This window comes from Neophocaena asiaeorientalis, unplaced genomic scaffold (genome assembly GCF_003031525.2).
Source record: "Neophocaena asiaeorientalis asiaeorientalis breed wild unplaced genomic scaffold, Neophocaena_asiaeorientalis_V1.1 scaffold184, whole genome shotgun sequence".
Classification (NCBI taxonomy): Eukaryota; Metazoa; Chordata; class Mammalia; order Artiodactyla; family Phocoenidae; genus Neophocaena; species Neophocaena asiaeorientalis.
In genome coordinates, this window is record NW_020185325.1 from 6,009,700 (window position 1) to 6,030,066 (window position 20,367).

Consider the following 20,367-nt stretch of genomic DNA (forward strand, 5'->3'; position numbering starts at 1 on the left):
CTTCATGAACTTTTTTTTTTTTTTAGATTCCATATATATGTGTTAGCATACGGTATTTGTTTTTCTCTTTCTGACTTAACTTCAATTCTGTATGACAGTCTCTAGGTCCATCCACCTCACCACAAATAACTCAGTTTTGTTCCCTAAAAATATGGAATGCTTCACGAATTTGTGTGTCATCCTTGCGCAGGGGCCATGCTAATCTTCTCTGTATTGTTCCAATTTTAGTATATGTGCTGCCGAAGCGAGCACCAGAACTATCCTCTTAAAGAAGAGAAGGCTCTAGTGAGGACTGAACAATTGAGCACAGAGAACAGTTTATCAGAGTGCCCGTATTTCTGGGCCCCACTGCAGGCCCGCTGAGCCTCAGCCTCTGGAACCTGCATTTTAACTAGCTTCTCCGCTGTCTCTTAATGTACATTTTGTTTGCAAACCAGTGCCTTAATGTAGGGGTAAGCGTAAAATCTGTGAAGTCCTAATTCCATAACCTTCCCTTTTCTCCATTATTCGTTCCTGTTCTCCCAACTCATCTTAACAAGTTTTATGGAGCTTTTAAGTTAGTGAATGCCTTTCAAAATAGTAAGAATGAGAGTTCAAAATGGTACAAATTTTTCCATTGCCTGTCTTGGTTCATATTATAAACAAGCGAAAAAATACGTGTCACATATACTCTGCCCATGGTAATTAGAAAACTGATTAAGCAGTGTGAGGACCTAATTCTCTTAAATTTCTGTACACTTCTTCATCTTCACTTATCTAAGGGGTAGTGCTTATCTTTTCTTGGGTGGAATATGCTCCTTGGATTCCAGAATCTTGGCAAAACCTGTAAAATGAGCTTTGGATCCAGGAACCTCTACCTTTAGTGACAACTGGCCTACAAACACGTGCATGCTTCAGTGACTGCCAGCTACTGTGAGCCTAGATTCCCTAAACCCAGGACTAGCGTTGTTCTTGGTCACTTAAGAGATGTGACTTTTCACGAAAGAGGCGTTCAATCAATACAAATGTTCCTTATGTCCTTGTAATTACCTCTGTCTGCAGAGTAATTACTAGGCATGAGGGGCCTTTACAACACAGGCATCCCAGGCAACACAGGGATCCACATTCCCAGCCTTTTAACCTCTCTCCATACCCAGCTGCTTCCATTAACCTCTCTGGGATCCAGATATTTATAACACTTCAGATTAGGGGTTCTCTGCCACGCCTTTTTCTTGTACCAATGTTTTTCTGACGCGAACAAACATATTCACATGCTGGCTTGCGGCAGTGAGTATAGTGAATGTTTTTTTGGTTAAAAAAGTCTCCCTACTGTATAGCACAGGGAACTATGTTCAATATCTTGTAGTAACTTATAATGGAAAAGAATCTGAAAAAGAATATATATGTATGTATAACTGAATCACTTTGCTGTACACCTGTAACACAACATTGTAAGTCAACTATACTTCAATAAAAAAAATTTTCAAGTCTCCCATTTCATAAAACTGAAAACATTAAATGACCATTAAGTCCTTTGTATCAGCTCAGCCTTATAGAATACACTGAAAAGTTCAAAGCTATGAGTGATAATATCATTTTGAGGCTAAGACCTTTCATGTTCCATTTACCCAAGTGGGAAAAATATGGCCAGCTGGACAGTAGTGTATTACAAAGTGATTTTGTTTTGCCTGCTGATTTCATAGGTTAATACTGGTGTTTTAATTATTTGGAATGCTGACATGGTGGGCTACTTACAGCAATAGGGAGAGGGCAGGGCATGCCGTTGCAGGCAGAATCCCACCAGTATGTCCTAGAATCCTTTTGGGACTTCACTCCCAGCAGAGGAAACCCCTTCTATTGGATAACTAAAACTTCCTTTCCTATGATTTACACACAGCCCAGCAAAGAGTCTCATCTATTCAGTAGCCTCACAGAGGTTACATGAGTTGTTTCCAGTTACAAAATGACTTAAGTAGTGAAACAGAGACTGCAGTTTAGCTGCCTACTTCTGCTCTGGTGCTCTTTGGACAGCAGTCTTCAGCTCTAAGGAAATAACATTTATGATCCTTCAAAGGCAGACGAGGAACAAGTCATTCACTTTCACTAACACCCCTTTGAGATGCAGGGAGATGACTGAATTTATGTGAAAGTCTTGTGATTTTGCATATTTTGCTACGACACCTCTGTCTTTCCCAGTTGTTAGAAATGGATATTATTGTACTGATTATTTTGCTTGCAATTGATTTGCATACTGTTATTGCATATTGTTAAATGGTTTGCTGATTAATGACTAATGTTGATTTGGACTAAATGTAATAGAATAAGCAAATTCATTTGTAAATTTAGATATATAATTTAGTTGCTAAATGGTATCATAGAGCCGTTGGAGATTATTTTAGATGAATTCCTTGCAGGGAAACCCTGCCCACATTTTCTTCCCGTATCCTATATCAATGTTTTAAGCTCCCCACTCCTTTTTAAAAGGATTCATTTCCAAGTCTGGATTTTAAGCAAACACTTCTCAAAGGCAAATATTTCTCCAAAGCCCAGGGTTAATATAAATTACTTTAAATTCAGAACGTGGTAGATATCTCCTAAACAATTTCTTTTCTGAAGGGTCAGAAAAAATTTGAATATATTTTCATGACCTTGAATCAGTGTGTTGTACAGCATTATCAACAAATTATAGCAATATAAATTTTTATTAATAAAAGTAATAATTATATGAATAAGTATCAGATACTTATATCAATACAGGATTATTGAGTTATAGAATTTCTTAGCTGTTAGGAAGCACTTGCTGATGAAGCCTCTGGGGTCCAGAGAGCTTTAGTAATTAATACACATACATGCACAAGCTAGTTCGTTGTTGAGTCAGTTATGTGAAGGTTTAATATATTCTGCACTTCAGTATTATACATATGCTTATACTTCGGTATATTTGGTATTTTTAATCATCCCCTAATATATAAAAAAAATTTCAACCTGACTTTTCATTTCTGCATTCATCTTCTAAACATATATGCTGCCATTGATCATATTTTATTTCTGCTACTTCATAGGCACCATAAATATTTTCAGTTTGGAAATCAGTTTAAATGGTAAAGAGAAACTAAAGAAGAATTTATACCATAGACAGTTTAACGTATTTTTGCTCTTTGTTAAAACTACATTTTAATATGCTCTGATAAAATTGTATCTCTCTACTAAGGTATTAAATTTGGTAACTGAAAATGGTTCTCCAAAGAAATGTAACTCACATTAATTTTCCATGTGCTCTTTTTTACTTATAGTTTTACAGTCCACACGTTTTAAGTCTAACAGAAAAAACAATCATGAAGTTGTGAGACAGTTCCAAGTCTGCATCTACATCCTCAGGTTGGTGCCCTTGGGTAAATATCATTTTTGTGCTTCTGTTTCATTTTCTTTAAAATGAGTAGTTGAAAGCTTCAAAGACTCTTTCAAAGATTCCATGAGCTTAAAAGGAGATTTGATTGAAAGAAATGTGTGGCCATCATTACCTGACTGCTCAGTATTTTCATGGACACATACTTGTTACTTACATATGAAGTTTCCTTAAGGAAATTAACTTTGTAGGTGTGATATATGGACATTGAGAGAAATGGGATAAATAAGAAAAAGAAGGGGAAACAAGTTAGTGACAAAGGAGCCATGGTAGGCAGTTAAAATGATTCCTCTTTTACCTCTTTATATCTACAGTCTAGTTATTCCTATTTGAAAACCTACTGGCACCAGGTATTATCAACAAGGATGAGTAATATGTAATTTTTATCTTTACTGGGTTACATTTGGCCCACAGACAGTTGACAGCTGTCAGTCAGGTGGCTGGTCAATGAGGAGATACATATAAAGCTGCCAAAATATTTTTGTTTCTTTAAATACTTACAAGTAAACCATTTTAGCTGGAAACTTCTTTGTCCTGAAATTAAATAGATTGATATTCAGAATAAAATTTATTGAAGTTAGTTGCGGGGAGAACCAAGATTTTCCCTATGAATATACAAGGTAAACAAAATGGTTTTCAAATGTCTTTCTGAAAGGGGAGAATAATTAATTTGTCTCCACTATAAGCTGTCCTTAAGATATGAAGATGTATTACAAATAATGCTTAAGGTGCATGTGTTTTACAATTAAACTTTTAGTCATTGCAACTTTAAGCCAAGTTTCTAACTAAGGCTTATTAAAAGAAACCATTCCCATACATTGCGGTCGTTGGCATAGGTATTTTACTGACCTGAAAGTTGAAAGTTTATCAGAAAGGACAAACATGTAGTTGCATGTCAAACTAGGAGTTAAAGCTTTTTCTCATAAGTAAAAGAAAATATCATAGAATTTTAGATTAAGCCAACAATTTAGGGCAGGGTTAAAATTATAAATTTTAGTTATTTAGAAAAATTTGGGCTATACCTAACTGTTTCTAATAGGTTCAGTCACACTTAAATAATTCACAAGAGTCATAAAAAATAATTTGGAAGAAGCTTTTGTGTTATTTATACTTAGTGTTAATGACAAACAGTATTTATAATTATAGCCAATTGTATTGCACACAAAAACTAAAATGTAATTTCGAAGTTGACTTAAAAGTGTATGTTCAGTTTTGCAGTACTTAGTCATCTTTAAAATCGAGTACTTTGATTCTTTCAGAATATAGTATTTAACAGACCAGGTAAATAAAAAAAATTATGAAGTGCATGGAATACATATTCATTCTTTAAGAGACTAATGAAGTTATCTAAAAATTTCAGTGGCCATGGTTACTCAGGTGCCAGAATCAATATGATGAAGATGACAAAATATCACATAAAAATAGCAGTTTGAAACTACAATAAGTATACTCCTTTTTAAAAAATAAAATATGCTTTAATCTTCTGAACCATATTCTACATGTCATAATTTTAATGAAAATCAGATTTGAGTTTTGAGGTTTCAAAATATGGCTTCATTAAAATGTAGATAAGATTGTGTTTTAAAAATATTAGATTTTTTTGGTGGGGTGGATAATTTCTGGTAACTTTTTAAACCACAAATATTTCATAATTTTAAACAGCAATTAGGTTAGTCTGAAAGAGTATGATACATATAAATTTGTGACATATCTGTGTCATCATTGATCCGAAAATTGTTTTAGATAACAGTGGTCATTAAAAAAAATCAGATCTTATTATTTTCCCACTATGCGACAATGTGTTAAGCATGTAGATTGAAAATTATTTATGGGATTGTCTGAATAAAACAATTGCCTCATAGTGTTAATTTATATTGGTAGGAACGTTTCTCTTCTTAAGCACCAGTTTTGCCCCCCACAGCCAAGAAAATTGATTTTATGCATAATAATTTATAGCATTCTTGATCAATGTATGCTGCGCATCCTTTACATTCATTAGTCCATGTTACTTGTGAATATGGATTTTGGTTATTAAAATGGTTTCATATGTTTACTATGTATAGTCCCTAGCTTTAAGCTCCCTACTTGCTTAAATGTTTTCAATTTGCTATAATACAACAATTTGTAGAGAAATGCTGTGAAGCATAGTTAAAAGAATGAGTCCTTGAAATAGAATCACTTTTTAAAAATATGTCCTAACATGTGGTCTCATTTTTCCATATTTTGCATTAATTGAAATCCTATTCTGAAAAAAGTAATTTTGCCTAAACTTTTGAATTCACAAAATAAAAATACCACTTATATAAATGTTCTAATTTTGGAAATCAATGACGTAAAAACATGCTTTAGTAGTGTTTATTGTTTATTCTGAAAATTTTTCTCTGAAGAAACTCTTTGTAACAAGAAAACGTTGCCACTTCTAATTATTAAATATTCTGTGCAATACATGTTTTAAAATTGTATTAAAAATAAAATTAATTTCATATTCTCTCTAATCATATTCCTGTCACATGTATGCATAAAAAATTCTAGCCCATGAAACTTTTGAAAAGAGCATGTACCATTTCACATTTTTACTTGGAGAAATATTGAAAAATAACATTTTATTTAGATTATGACAGAATTAGATAAAAAGGAGATGAAATGATATTTGTATATTTATTTGAATAGTCTAGTATCATATATATAATTAATTCTTCATCTTTCAGATACTGAAGATAGTAATGAAAGAGACCAACATTTAAAATATGAAGCATTTTCTTTTAAAAAAACTTTTTTTTTTTCACTCTAAAAAGTTGTCAAATGGTAACAGCCCTACTTTCTACACCAGGAAAACCCACTGTTGAGTTAGTTGGCTCTGATTCCAATGGTCTCATCAGCTTTCTGAATGTAGGTACCTCAGCAGTGCCTCTTCCAAGATAACAAAAATCAACTTTTAGAGATTAAAAAGTATATTTTGGCAATTGAAACTCACCAGCGCCTTTCTGCTTCTCCAGGAAGTTGTACCCGTCAGCACCTGCTGAGGGCTTTGTTGTCCAAACTCTGACAGGTAAAAAAATTCCTGTAGAATAAAGCCAGACCAGCTGGCTTTGAAGAGAAACCCCCAGTTTGGGCTTCCTTTGCCTCCTCTCCTTTTCTATGAAGACCCAGGCTTTCCCCCCTTGATCGTCAAGCCGTAAGATGCGTGATCCCTGTGCACAAGTGTCTGGCAGGCCAAGGTGCACCTGTTCCTGTCACTCTGGAGTAAATTTAGCTGCAAAGGTATCACTGACAACCAGACCTTTGTCAGTGCTGGCAAAAGAACACAGACTTGCTTTCCTCTCCTCCCCCCTTACTAGCCCCTTCGCTGCTAGTTCAAATGGAAAATATCAAATCGGAAGTCTATCCAAAAATCATTCCTGAAAAATGAGATTGCTTTCATATGGTAAAAAGTAAGTTTCTTATTTCACACAGACTTTAAAATTACATTTCCAAGAATGATCTTGGAAGAAGACGAATTTTTGTTCAGTTAATTGTGGCTGGAAACTTTTTAATGGAAACATAACACACATTTACTTCATTTCAGGTTATTAAATTGTGTTAAGCATTAAAGTTAGTTGCCATTCTTTGCTGTAGCTCATTTGTTCTTTTTGATCCAAAGATATATTAGAAGGTTAAAACTCATCACATAGGGGGGATTAATCATGCTACCAAAATTAGAAAGCATGTAGTTCTGAGAGACTGAATGTCAAAATTGTATGCTCATAGCACTTAAACGATTGGGAATCTGGGATCCCACTACGACATTTAAAATGGCAGCTAATGTCTGTGGCAACCTGGGTGTTTAGGAGCGGGCTAAAGCTAGAGTTCTCTTACTCTGTGATTACGGTAAGGACATTTATCATTTATGTGAATTTTTTAGATTAATTTCCTTATTGATGCTTTGAGAGCAATTCCTCTTGAAGGAAAAGAGAGAGTCAGGCAGTGTTCATTGATACATCTGACATAAATATAGTAGTCAAGATATATAAAGCAGCCCAAGGAGTAATGTGCTTAGCCATGGCATTCAGAGCTTTTGCTTTATTAATTATGCTTTCTTAAGTGGTGTTTAAAAGAGTTGTGCAAAGTACCTGTTGTACCATATTTTTATTGCCATTTACCAGGGTTGGGTGTGATGAGAAGAAGAAATCTGGGTCAAAATCAAAAGTGCTTTGTAAAATAAACAAAGTTCTTATTTACTTACTATGTATAAACAGCCACTCACCAAGCCTCATTTCTCCACAGGGCACCACTTTCAGATAAAAACATAGACCTGAATGGCATCATCCAGTATCCAAGGAAACCATGTAAGTACCTCTCTCACTGTGTACTTCTCTTATTCAGGGTTTAAAAGCTAGCTGAGTACTGAATAAGTGAGTGTTTTTATTTAATAATTATATGGGAGGTACTTTTTAGGAGCTTGCTAAAAAGAAACAGGTTCTTGATTGTTACATGCATCATAACAAAACCCTTATGTTTTCCTCATATTTGAGAAAATTATGTGTTTAGTCCCAACTTCTCCATCAATTCTCATTCTTAGGTACAAAACAGCTACTCAGAGTCTTAATGAATTAAGAGTTTCAAACTTTTCCAAGACCCATTAGTGTCTGAGAAACAATGTTTCAGAGGCCTTTTGCCAGGAGTAGTTTCCTAATTGTAATAAAACCTTTTAAATTTCAAAAGTTAAGAAAAATGACTTGGAAAATAATATTTTGTTGGTAAACATTTATAGCAATTTGTTTGGTTTTAGACTTACTTGGGGAATGAGCAAGTGAGAAAAGAGATGAGGTTAAGTATTTAAATGACCCAAAGAATCTTGAAAGCAAGTGTAATTTCCAAAATGCAAAAATCTGTTAGCAGAACGGTTTGGGAGGTTGGCATATTATTTTCATTCATTCATTCTTTTTTTTTTGTCCCCAAGCTAAGGTACATTTCTGTAGCTAATATCAAGGCTCTAATTAATTTTCAGGAACTATGGAATCTACTATGGAAATTTAGTTTCAAAACAATATGCTATTCTGGAGAAAGATCCATTTCTAAAATAATTGGATTGTTCTTTCAAGTATTTCTTTTTTTTTTTTTTTTTCGGTACACGGGCCTCTTACTGTTGTGGTCTCTCCCGTTGCGGAGCACAGGCTCTGGACGTGCAGGCTCAGCGGCCATGGCTCATGGGCCCAGCCGCTCCACGGCATGTGGGCTCTTCCCGGACCGGGGCACGAACCCGTGTCCCCTGCATTGGCAGGTGGACTCTCAACCACTGCGCCACCAGGGAAGCCCTCGAGTATTTCTTTACCTGGACTTTATTATGTTTTTCATATTTGACCTTTCTACTTTTAAAATCAATTATTTTCAATGCTAAATGATTATTCATTATAGTTTACTTTTTAATGAAATACTTAAAAGTATACTCATGTAATTATAGATCTTTTTTACCATTTGCGTCAGCTATGTGGTTTAACTAGTCTTTTAAACACAGACATATTACTTTTCATCAAGGTTTTCAGGAGTTACATTTAAATGCAGCTGGTTTAGCCCTGTGGTTTGGGAGTTTTTCATATTATTTGTATTTACTTTTGTTACTGTTGTATTTCTGACTTTGCTCTGCAGCCTGGTTCCTTGCTAAGCATGAATGACAGAGATGATCTCACTCATAGTTTCTCTGCTAAATTAGACATACCCTTCACCTGGTCGGAGGACCTGGCTAGGCTGTGAGAGTTTTTTTTTTTAATGCTAGTTACAAACTTCAAAAGTGTGGAGGTGGAGGCCTGAAGTACTGCCCTCTAAACTAGGAATTCCTTTCCACAAAATAAAGGTAATTGGTGGCAATTGCTGGGTAAACTCGGAAGCGGTGCATGGTTAGAATAGATCATTATAAAGAAAGAAAATGCAAATTGAAAGGGAAAACTAGCTAATGTTATAATTCCTTATCTTGAGGAAATGGAATTTTAAAAAATTCCATTCTCCCTATAGTGAGAGGAAAAAGAAAATCTACACTGCAGTGCTTGTGGCACAGTTTTAAATATTTACATTAGAATATAGATTTTCCAGAAAAATCATTTAAATCTGATAGGTTTAATTCAACATCCAAACCAAAGAGAAAATGACAATAGAAACAAATTGATATATGCACATCAGTTCATCAGCAGCAGCCTCTCTAACAAAGACCATCGTTATTCAATAGAACTTTCTGTGATGATGGACATGTTCCCTATCTGCACTGTCCAGTATGGTAACCAGTGGCCACATGTGTCTGTTGGGCACTTGAAATTGGCTTGTGCAATGGAGAAACTGAATTTTAAATTTTATTTAAATTTAATTACTTTAAATTTACATAGGTCATATGTGACTAGTGGTTACTGTACTATATTTTGTTTTTATCAGAAATTAAAATGCCCTCTCACAAAGAATTTTTAATCCTTTGGTATTCTATCACACAATATCATTTTTTATATTTGCTTTAATATTTAAATTATCATTGTAATGAAATTTTTTATAACATTTCCCAAAGATAAGTGTTTTTAATACAGTTGATGGGAAGACATTATAATATTGTTTTATAAGCTCAGACTAGCAACTTTTAAAATGGCCACTGTAAGCAAGACTGTGTCTAAAAAGAAAAACACTTTAGTAAAAGTTCTAACTGTGGTGATAAATATTTTGAAAAGTTCACTTACAATTTCTGCAATACATCCTTGCAAATATTTCCCAGAATGTAACCAGCCTACACAAATGCTCACTGGCCTTGATCTCCCAAAGTTGATTCTGCTCCCAAAGCACACATCAGGGTTTAAATCTGTTCCCAGGGCCTTTTCAGACATTTAGTGAAAATGGACATTAGGATGCATGATGATATTTTAATAATAGTACTAGTACAGTAGTATTATAGACAGAATAATTAAAATACTGAGAATTTAAAAGTTACATTAAAAAATCAGTAAATCAACTCACTTCTTGCATATATGTAGCATATTGGTTATTTGTAGAATATTGAACTATAGACCTTGAGGAATTTTTTTAAATGGAAGATATAACACTCATCCTCTTAGGAGCTCCCTTTATTGGACTTGGGCATATCCTTTTGGAGGGTAGGATTCAGATAAGGTAAGAAGAGAGAGGAGATTTCTTTTGGCAGAACCTTGGACAAGCTACTCAAAATATCCCTCCTACTGTCAAAAAAAAAATAGAAAACAGTTTTTAGATAAAACATACTTTCTAATGAATTATTTGACTTGAGAAAGAATTTTGGACATCTCCAAAGATTCCTTTCCCCTCATCTCAAAACCCAGAAACTAAAAAGTGTGAGCAGTAAGTGGAGTTGTTAAGCAAACGGTAGACATGGGAATGGCCAAACTGAATGGAATGAGCTGTGTTGCAAGGATGCTGTTGGAAGGACAGCAGTCAACATGCTCTATTAGACTTCTCACACACCTCGCCTTATTAAAAGAACAGGAAGAAGTAACAACCACATTTATAGACCCAGTTTTTTGGTCTCCTTTGATATCTTTTGGTGTCTTAGATTAGGTAGTCAACCACTTGTATACTGTCAGGTTTTCAGAGAGAAGGTCTATCCTTGCTTAAAAGACAGTGTTCTGTGTGGAGAACACATGGTCCTCCGGTAAGGAAATCCGGCAAATCACAGTCTTAAGTGTCCTTGTAAAATATCGTCTCTGATCTTGCTGTGTCTGAGAAATTGTTTTCATTCAGACTGTGACCGCTGAGTCCTTAACTACCACCTCAATTATGTATTTATTTGTGTGTTTTTAAGTTTATTCATCTAAATTTGTTATGTGAAAATTCCAAACATATTTAAAAGTAGAGAGAACGGTATGAACTTGCATACGGTTACACCTACTTCAACAACTATTGTCTTGTAGGCAACTTTGTTTCATCATATCCCCTTACCACCTCTCACCTCATCCCAAATTATTTTGAAGCCAGTCCCAGACATGACATCACTTCATCCTTTAATATTTCAGTAGGTATCTTTAAAAGATTATGACTTTTTTTTTAAATTGAGAAAATGAGCCACATCTAAAAAATAAACCACACTGAAAAAGTCAGTATTTCTTATTGTTGTCAAATAGGTACAATCAATATTCAAAGTTTTCCAATTGCCTCAAAATTTTTTGTAATTACTTTTTACTGTTTGAAAAAGAATACGTGTAAGATCCACACTTTGCAATTGGTTGATATTTCTCGTCTCTTTTAATCTATGGGTTTCCCCCTCAGTGTATTTATTTTTCCTTATTTGTTGAGAAAACTGGATTGTGCTTGTAGAGCTTTCCACAGTTTGTATTTGCTGATGCATTCCTGTGGAGTTGTTTAATAAGGTCCTCTGTACCATGTCTATCCTATTAGTTGGTAATTAAGACTAGGAACCTGACCAGATTCATTTGGAGAAGGCTGGGCAAAAGTACTGGTTCTGTCTCTATTTGAGATGTTAGCAGGTATTGATCATTGCTTAGATCCATTTATTCCTTAGGGTTAGGAATACCCAGCCTCGTGTAGTTTCCTCACACATTTGCCCAGATCAATACTCTGCTAAACTCCCGCGTGGGACTCTTTGCAGATCTTAGGAGAGCTTTCTCTGTGCAGCAGCTCTCTGCCATGGGCTCTGACCTGTGAACTGCAGCCACCCTGTTCTGCCATGCCTTCACTTCTGTTTCCTCAGCTCGGGGAGTTTGTGTCCCTTGAGTTACCCTCCCTGTGCCACTGCCAAGAAACCCTCAAGACAGTAAGCAGGACATTCGTAAGATTCACCTCCTTGGCTCTTCATCTCTCAGGGATAACTGTTCTTTGTTGCCTGATGTCCTGTGTCTTAAAAATCATTGTTTCATATAGTTTGTCAGAGTTTGGTGGTGGTTGTTGTTTTAAGAAGGAGGGTACATCCAGCCCCTCTTAATTCATCTTGGCTGGATAGGAAGTCTCTCCAATTGTTTCTTAAAAAGTTTAACCATAGCTTATTAATTCAAACACTATCTTCACATGGAGCTCAGTACTTGAAACAAAGTGAAAAATGTTGGAATTGAAGTGTGTGTGTGTGTGTGTGTGTACTTTGGAACACTGCTAAAGTCTTTAAACTGTCTGTGCAACTTCCAGGACCTCTTCCTGATATTTTTCCTCCCAACTAATTACGTTTTTTCCACAAGATGAGCTCTGTTTTATTTCCTGCCATTTAGAGGCAATGTTGTGGTTCTTTCATTGATTCCTTCAGCAAGTATTTTGAGTACCTACTGTGTGTTCTATAAAGTGTTGGAGATACAGTGATGAATATGACACAACCTATCCCCTTCAAAATCTTGCCATTTATTTTCGCACTGAAACTTGTACGTGAATGTTCATAACAACTGTATTAGTTAATAGCCCCAAACTGGAAATACCTAAATGAGCATAATGGATGAATGGTTAAACAGACGGTGATATATCCATAGTATGTAATACTACTTAGCAATAACTAGTAATCAACTATTGCTATGGGCAACAACTTGGATAAACCTCAAGGAAATTGTGCTGCATGAAAAGAGTTTACCTTAGACAGATACATTATTGCTTGTTTCCATATATATAACATTCATAAAATAACATAATTACAGAGATGGAGGACAGATTAGTGGTTGCCAGGGGTGAGAGGGGAGGGGAGGGAGTAGGTGTGGACATGAAAGGGTAGCACTGGGAGTCTGTGGTGATGTCACAGTTCAGTGTCTTGATTGTGGAGTGGTTACTCAAAGCTACAGATGTGATAAAGTTGCATGCAGCTACACACACATACAAATAAGTGCATGCATGACTGGTGATATCTGAATAAGCTTTATGGATTGTACCAATGTTAATTACCTGGTTTTGCTATTGTAGTTATGCAAGATGTTAACACTGGGAGTGGGGAGAGGGACTGGGGAAAGGGTACACAGCACAGTCACAGGACATTTCTTTGCACCTTTTTGTGAATTTTTAATTATTTCAAAATCAAATGGTTTTTCTTAAAAATCTTGCAATTTCATGGAAGATACAAGGAAAGAAATAGCCAGTTACAATACATTGTAATAATACTCAGTTAATGGAAAGTACTATGGGGTATGTGTATGGAGGAGTACCTTATTCCCAAGTCCAGAGGCAATGGTCTCTACTGCTCCTTTGTCTCCTACAACTTCCCAGTCAGGCCCTGCTTCTATTTGAGAGGCGTGTATTAGTGGTAATGGACTTGAAGAAGGCTTGTGAGTAACCCTCCTCCACCCTTACCACACAGAGCGATGTGCCCTACTCGTTAAGGCCTCAGTAAAATATCGTCACCATACAAGGCAAACATTTTATAAGGATGAGCCTGTATACAGTAACAGGAGTCTCATGTTCTTACGACATGTTCAGATGTAAGTTCAAAGACCTATTCCAAATTTAAGTATCAGTGAGTTTTGGATTACACACAGTTTTGGCTCATCTCAGGTCCTATCCTGCCATCAACCCCCGTCAGCCAGAGTTTTACTCTGACCTGTTTAGAAATAGCCCTTGTGTGTGAGGACGAACACAGAGCTGCAGTGGGTTTTGTACATACATTGTCACTTGTTACTGTAATGTATTTTAATTAATACTGTAATGTATTTAATAAAATACTGTAATGTATTTTAAAAATTGTCACATATTTCGAGTATTCTTAAGTTATAAAAGTTTTTCCCGGGCTTCCCTGGTGGCGCAGTGGTTGAGAGTCCGCCTGCCGATGCAATGAGTATTCTTAAGTTATAAAAGTTTTTCCCCATTGAAACTAAGTAGAATATATATATTGTTTCTGATATGTTGGGAGACATATTTTGGTTCTGTTCATATTTAGTAGGAAGCACTAGAAAAGCCATTCAATGTGAATTTATACTCTTGTCACATTGTGACAACTCAGTTGTCTTCTTAGAATTTTATTAGGCTGTGTCTGTATTTCACAAATCCATGACTAGATGGGCTTACAATGTATAAGCTGGAAATATATATTTTTTTTTGCGGCACGTGGGCCTCGCACTGTTGTGGCCTCTCCCGTTGTGGAGCACAGGCTCCGGAAGCGCAGGCTCAGCGGCCATGGCTCATGGGCCCAGCCGCTCCACGGCATGTGGGATCTTCCCGGACCGGGGCACGAACCCGTGTCCCCTGCATCGGCAGGCGGACTCTCAACCACTGCGCCACCAGGGAAGCCCTGGAAATATTTTGATGTTATTTGTTGTTGTTCTTGTTGTTCCAGAAACTCACCCCTCCTCTCAGTGTGAGGAAGACCTCCTTGGAGTTGCCCTTGGACTAAGGAGGGTGTCTGAGTCTGTACCTGTGTGTGTTAGTGGAATATTCACTGGGTAGCAAACATCCGTAGACTTTTTAATCCAATCTGAGTCTCCGTGAAATAGAGTCTCAAGGTGTATGATTAGGCAGCTTTGTTTGTGTCATTTACCTTTATGAACATAGCAGCCAATGTGAAATTGCCTATGTCTACTTTGTGAAATTCATACTTAGCTCTATCTTTTTTTTTTTTTTTTAGCTCTATCTTTTGAACTCATTCTTCTTTTTTAAAAATAAATTGATGAATCGATGGGGTCTTGATCCATTTTTTTTCAAATTTTGCTAAGATAGAAATAATATATTTTAGATTTAACAGAGAGTTTATTATTGATCAGATCCTGAGACTTTTTCTCATTTTTTTTGTGGTGTCCAGTTGTATACTACTTTTTATTTTGACATTTTATTAATTTTGATTTTCTGAAATAAAAACTTGTTATTTGTGTGCTAAATCCTTTAAAACCATTTATGAAAACAAACCAGACCATGTCAATGATACAGCTGACTCAGAATATTTCTTTCTTGTTTTCTGGTAATTTGTACCAACTGGGTGGTCCTGATTTTTATATGACCATGATCTTTTCTGTATCCTATCCTATCTCTGTATATCTTAGAAAATTATTACTTATTTCTTATTCTTATTTTTTAAAATGTATTTATTATAAGGACTCTTAAGGTTACATAACATTCCACATGTTGTGTACTTTTCCTACAATCTTAAGATTGTACCATGTGAGTCTGGTTCTGTAATACTGTTAAATAATATTACAGGCATTTTTCTTGGAGAGCTATAGGGATTAACAGGAAGCAGTGGCTTTTTCATAGATTTGGGAAGCTCTGAAATGGTCTTTTCTAGGTAGCCTAAATATCCTTGAAACATTAATTTTGGAATAAGAGTTGAATGAGCACCAATGTAATTCCTCCACTTTATAAAGAGAGAGGCACTGCCACCATCTGACTTCCTTGCCCTGTGTGTACCTGAACAAAATTGAGCTGAACGTACTTATGCCCCCACCTGTAGCCAATCCTGTCAGTTCCTGGACCAAACCCAATGACAATAGGAAGCATATTTAGAGCCTCTGAGTTTTTCTCCCTCAGTGGGTACATCTGGTGGCCCAACTACAACTGCTAGGCTCACTGTTCATTCTCAGCTCGAGTCTCTGTAGTCCACTGGATCTGGGAGGGCCTGACTCTGAGCCTAGCCCCAGGGGCCTGTGTGGCCTCACAGTCACAGAAATTATCCCCTTTTCTCTTTTTATGGGACTAGGTCTCTGCTAAGTCAACTTGGGTCTTTGGATGCTGTCTCTGTCTTTAGATTGCACTGTGGTGGCTTACGGAATGTGATCAGATCTGATAATGACCACTCCTTTCCTGATTTCTAGGTATTCAAGTAGTCACTCCTTCTCTGCCTGATTTGAGACCATGTTACCTACAGCTACATGGGACTGCAGAACTCACTGTGCCCTTCCAATATTATGCCTGTCTATCTCACTGACCCTTGGGTTGGGTGACAGCCTTGGATGGGGCCCGGGCTGTATTTATGATCCCAAATGTGAGTACTGACCTGGTATTGCTAAAAATCCATTCTGCCTCACACCTGTAACAGGGAGAAGGGCCACAGACATAGTGAGTCTCTGGAGAGTGGCCTCTCACTGATTACACCATAGTCAGAGGCTCACTCACTTTCTTATCTGCTATTTAATTCTTCCTAGTTCCAAAAAGCTTTTTCATAACTTTCAGTAAGACGCATACAGTAAGGAGCAGAACCAAGCCAAGTAAGAAATAAGGGGTGGGATTAAACTGAACCAGAAATTCATGGCCTTCCTGCAAAGAAGCCTGAAGTTGAGTAACTTGAATTTTAGACTCAAGTGTTCTGCCAGTCAGAGAAAAAGGGAGATGTGAAAACCGATGCCACTCACTATCAGATCAGAGTGGGGCAGGAGATTCAGTTCATAAAGAGAGATGCTCTTGTTTCCTAACTGTGCGTTTTGGGGAGGAATGTATTGAGTGGTTTGTTACATAAAATTTTTGTATCTGCCCATCATATTAAAATGCCAGTGCATGTTGCTGAATCCTTTCTAGCATGAAACACTTCAAAAAATTATTCTTCTTCACAATGCCTTTAGACTAGCACAGTTCAATAATTTCCTAGTATCCATAGTAAAAAGTAAAAAGATACATGTGAGAGTAATTTAATGATATACACATTCCACTCAATATATCCAAAAATATTATCTCAACAGGTAATTAGTATAAAAACTATTGGCACATTTTCTTTAGTAACTAAGTCTTTGGAGTCCAGTGTATATTTTTACCCTTACAGCACAACTCAGTTTGGACTAGTCACATTTCAAGTGCTCATAGCCACATGTGGGTGAGTGGGGTAGTGGTGGAAGAGGCAAGTCTTGTTTGTTGTAATATCCTCGTGATAATTTCAGTCTTGAGATTTCGCAGCTACGGTTATCATCAGGAACCTTTAAAGGCAAATTCTTCAGTGTTCCTTGTACTGAGTGGTTGGTCATTAATCTAAAAGTTATCATTTTATGTCACCAAAACGAATTTGATGAGAAGAACAAATAGAGTCAGTCATTATCAAGAAAGCAAATAACTTGCTCTGAAAACTTATGGACCCTTACTTTCAATCTTTGTCATTAGTGAATGTACTATAATTTACATTATCTGGGAGATTCTCTTGATCTTTTTTTATGCCACCTGTTTCCTTAAGACTTCCATGATTTCACCAGCTTTCTCTTCTAGGGTTCCAATGAGAATTCGTTTGTATTTTTTCAAAGATATTCATGACTTTTTGCTTGACATTCAGTTACCGGTTCATTTCTTTGATAGCCCCTTGTTGAGAACTGAGACTTGTTGGCTGTCCTCCTCCCCTTCAACGCCTTGCATGGAGTGAAGTGTAGTCGGTAGTGCTTGTTGAATGAACACGTATGTGTCTTCTCCTCTGATTTATGGTCTGGAAAACAGGGGCATGTTTTGACTCCTTTGGTATATTTGTAGCATAGTGTGGGGAGTGTACTTGATGCTTAATGAATTCTTGCTGACTGGACCCAGGACTTATAACTGTCCTTCCTAGTCTTGGTCCAAAACTGTATCCATCAAACTGTTAAATTACATCCCTGAAAAGACAATCACTGTTTTCATTTGGAGGAAGAAGTACAAAAACACATCACCAACCTTCGTTGCTGGTTCCTAACTGACACTATGAAAAAAGGAAAGAATTAATGGAGAAAGTGACACTAACTTTAGTTAAATGCCAATAAAGTACAATATACAATTTTTGCCAGAAGGAAAAGTAGGACTATTTTCCTAGGTCCTAAACATTATGATGAAAGAATCTAGTCTGTGCATATTTGAATCATTCATTCTTTCATCCAATAAATACCGAACACCTGTTATAATTAAGACGTTGTGTTAGGCACAGGGGATAAAAAAAATGAAGGATTTTGACCCTCAAGTTGCTCACATTTTAGTTGGAAAGGCAGAGCATGACAAAGACCTTTTTAAACCATTTGTAAGTTTAGAGCAAGCTAACTACTAATGGGAAGAAGATTCAGTAAATCTAATTTTCACTCTGTTTTTCCTTCAGTGGTGTTGGCTAATAAGTATTTTTAGAATAAATGTGTATATAGTGGTTTGTTTTCAAAGACGTTACATTATTTGGCATTTATTACATTTTATTTATTTCTTTGATTGATTAATTGCAGTTAAATTACCTTAGCATGCTAGAACAGATTTTACAGATTTTGACATATGATTAAATAGCATAAAGCATAACTAATATGGTTTTTAGTGGCATGCTATGTATTAAAGCATAAAATTTAAACACACTTCATCAGGAATTTTTGCAGTTACAGTGAATTAAAAAGATTTAGATATCGGAACTCTCCCCCACTGCTGCCTGCCTTAAGGGAGGGGCAGGAATTTTATAATTGAGATTATTATAGAAGAGTGTCCTGACATAATTGATTGACTTTAGTGATGTGCCTTGAAAGTTCAAATTCAAGGTGTGCACTTATTTCAGTCAGCTTATTCTAAATGTTTAAATAAGAAATACTATTTCTGGGTATTCTGAATAACTCGCTGTACATTTATTCCTAATAGTGAGCATTTGGACTAATGATGGATTACTAATGAGCATATAAATGTACCACCTGATTACATTAATATATGATCTTCCATGACGAGGTCTGAAATGAACATTTCTAGTGTGTATTTCTTTTCCCCAAATGGCACTGTGGTGTATACTGAGCAGGACCGAGACAAGGGTGTTTTTCTTAAGAGCCACTGATTTAGTCAGTTATCAGAAATCACATTATAATAAATGCCATTCTAAGAATTTTGATTAACCTTTAAATAAATGTTACTTTGGAAAAAAAAATCTGCCAAATGTGTTAATGATAAATTGTGAAGTGGTAGTAATTGCAAGTATGGCTTCATAGATAACATAGTTAATTGATACCACTCTCTCAAACATATATAGCACATCAGCTGCTATGAGGCTGCATGAATGATAGTAATGGTGTCTGTGGCATTTTTGATGTATTGAGGATGATATGAGCAAAATGGAAACTTAGAGTGCTCACCAGGGTCATTCTCTCATGGACATCTGATGCCCATGCTCAAGTAAATTTTTAATGACACATAGTCACTACACACCTTTCAGCCTTCTGAAGAGGTAAGTGTACATTGATCTGTGCTAATTAGCCTTGCAGAGTACTTCAGACATCCTTGCATGAACACTATTATTTAATAAGAATGGGAGCTGTTTTTTTCACAAGCTCAGCACTTGCTCCTTGGATGGCTGTACTGTTGCTGTTTTTCTTTTTTTTTTCACTCAAGTCTCATGTTCATTCTTGTGTTTGTCTCGCTCTGTAGTATCAATGAAGCTGCATAAAAAAGTAAGCAAAAATTAAGGAGTGGGTCTGATTATGAAGGTTCATTGTTATTATAAGAAACCCATAAAGCACACATCCATTCCTTTCCTTATGTATAGGGTGCTGACTGCATAAAATTGCTTGGAAAGACATTAAGGATATACAAGCACTTCTGTTGAGGTGTACAGTGGGATGCTTTTATGTTTGGCAATAAAGGTGGCTCTGGAATATCTGATTTGCCAAATAAAAGGTAGCCAAAACAATTTGTAATTGTTCTAGGTTGGAACATTAGGGACATCTACTTTTTTTTTGAGTTTACTTTTCATCTGAGTTTGGGGTCTGTAACCAAGAATCCTGAGTTTGCTCAGTGTTGGGGTAAAGCAAGTATTGTTTATAATTACCTGATAGGACTTGGAGGTAGGGGAATTTCTAGTATAGATGCTTCTTATTATCACGGTGTTATTCAGTTCCAAATGCGATACAGACCAGATGGTGTTAAATCCCATCGCAGGGATAAAGTCTCCAGTCAGAACTCCTTAGAGGCACGAATATCACTTGGTGGATGTGGTACACTGGTTACTGGATTATTTTGTTCTTAAGAAAATGGAACAAGAGTAGGTTCCTGTCGAGCTGTAGGGCTGGCCATTGATGACAATGTTTGGAGTTGCCCTTGTCTGCAAGGAAATCAGGCATCTCTTCCTGTTGTTTCATGACCACAGAGTTGGCTATCGGGCTCCACAAATGCCTCCTTTACTTGTTTGCTGATATCTGAGG

The 20,367-nt window shown here is 36.2% G+C and overlaps 1 protein-coding gene and 1 non-coding gene across 2 annotated transcripts in view; both read right to left on the minus strand.

Annotated features, from left to right (window-relative positions):
- Nucleotides 1–6,583, minus strand: part of MEF2C (myocyte enhancer factor 2C) — a 170,290-nt gene extending 163,707 nt beyond the window's left edge. Inside the window, exon 1 of the mRNA XM_024734346.1 lies at nucleotides 6,360–6,583. The gene's annotated coding sequence lies outside the window, so the exon portion shown is untranslated. The remainder of the gene's footprint in view (nucleotides 1–6,359) is intronic.
- On the minus strand, nucleotides 146–252 carry LOC112392605 (U6 spliceosomal RNA). The gene has a single exon (XR_003001723.1). It is a non-coding gene; the product is annotated as a U6 spliceosomal RNA (small nuclear RNA).
- Nucleotides 6,584–20,367: the final 13,784 nt, after the last annotated feature.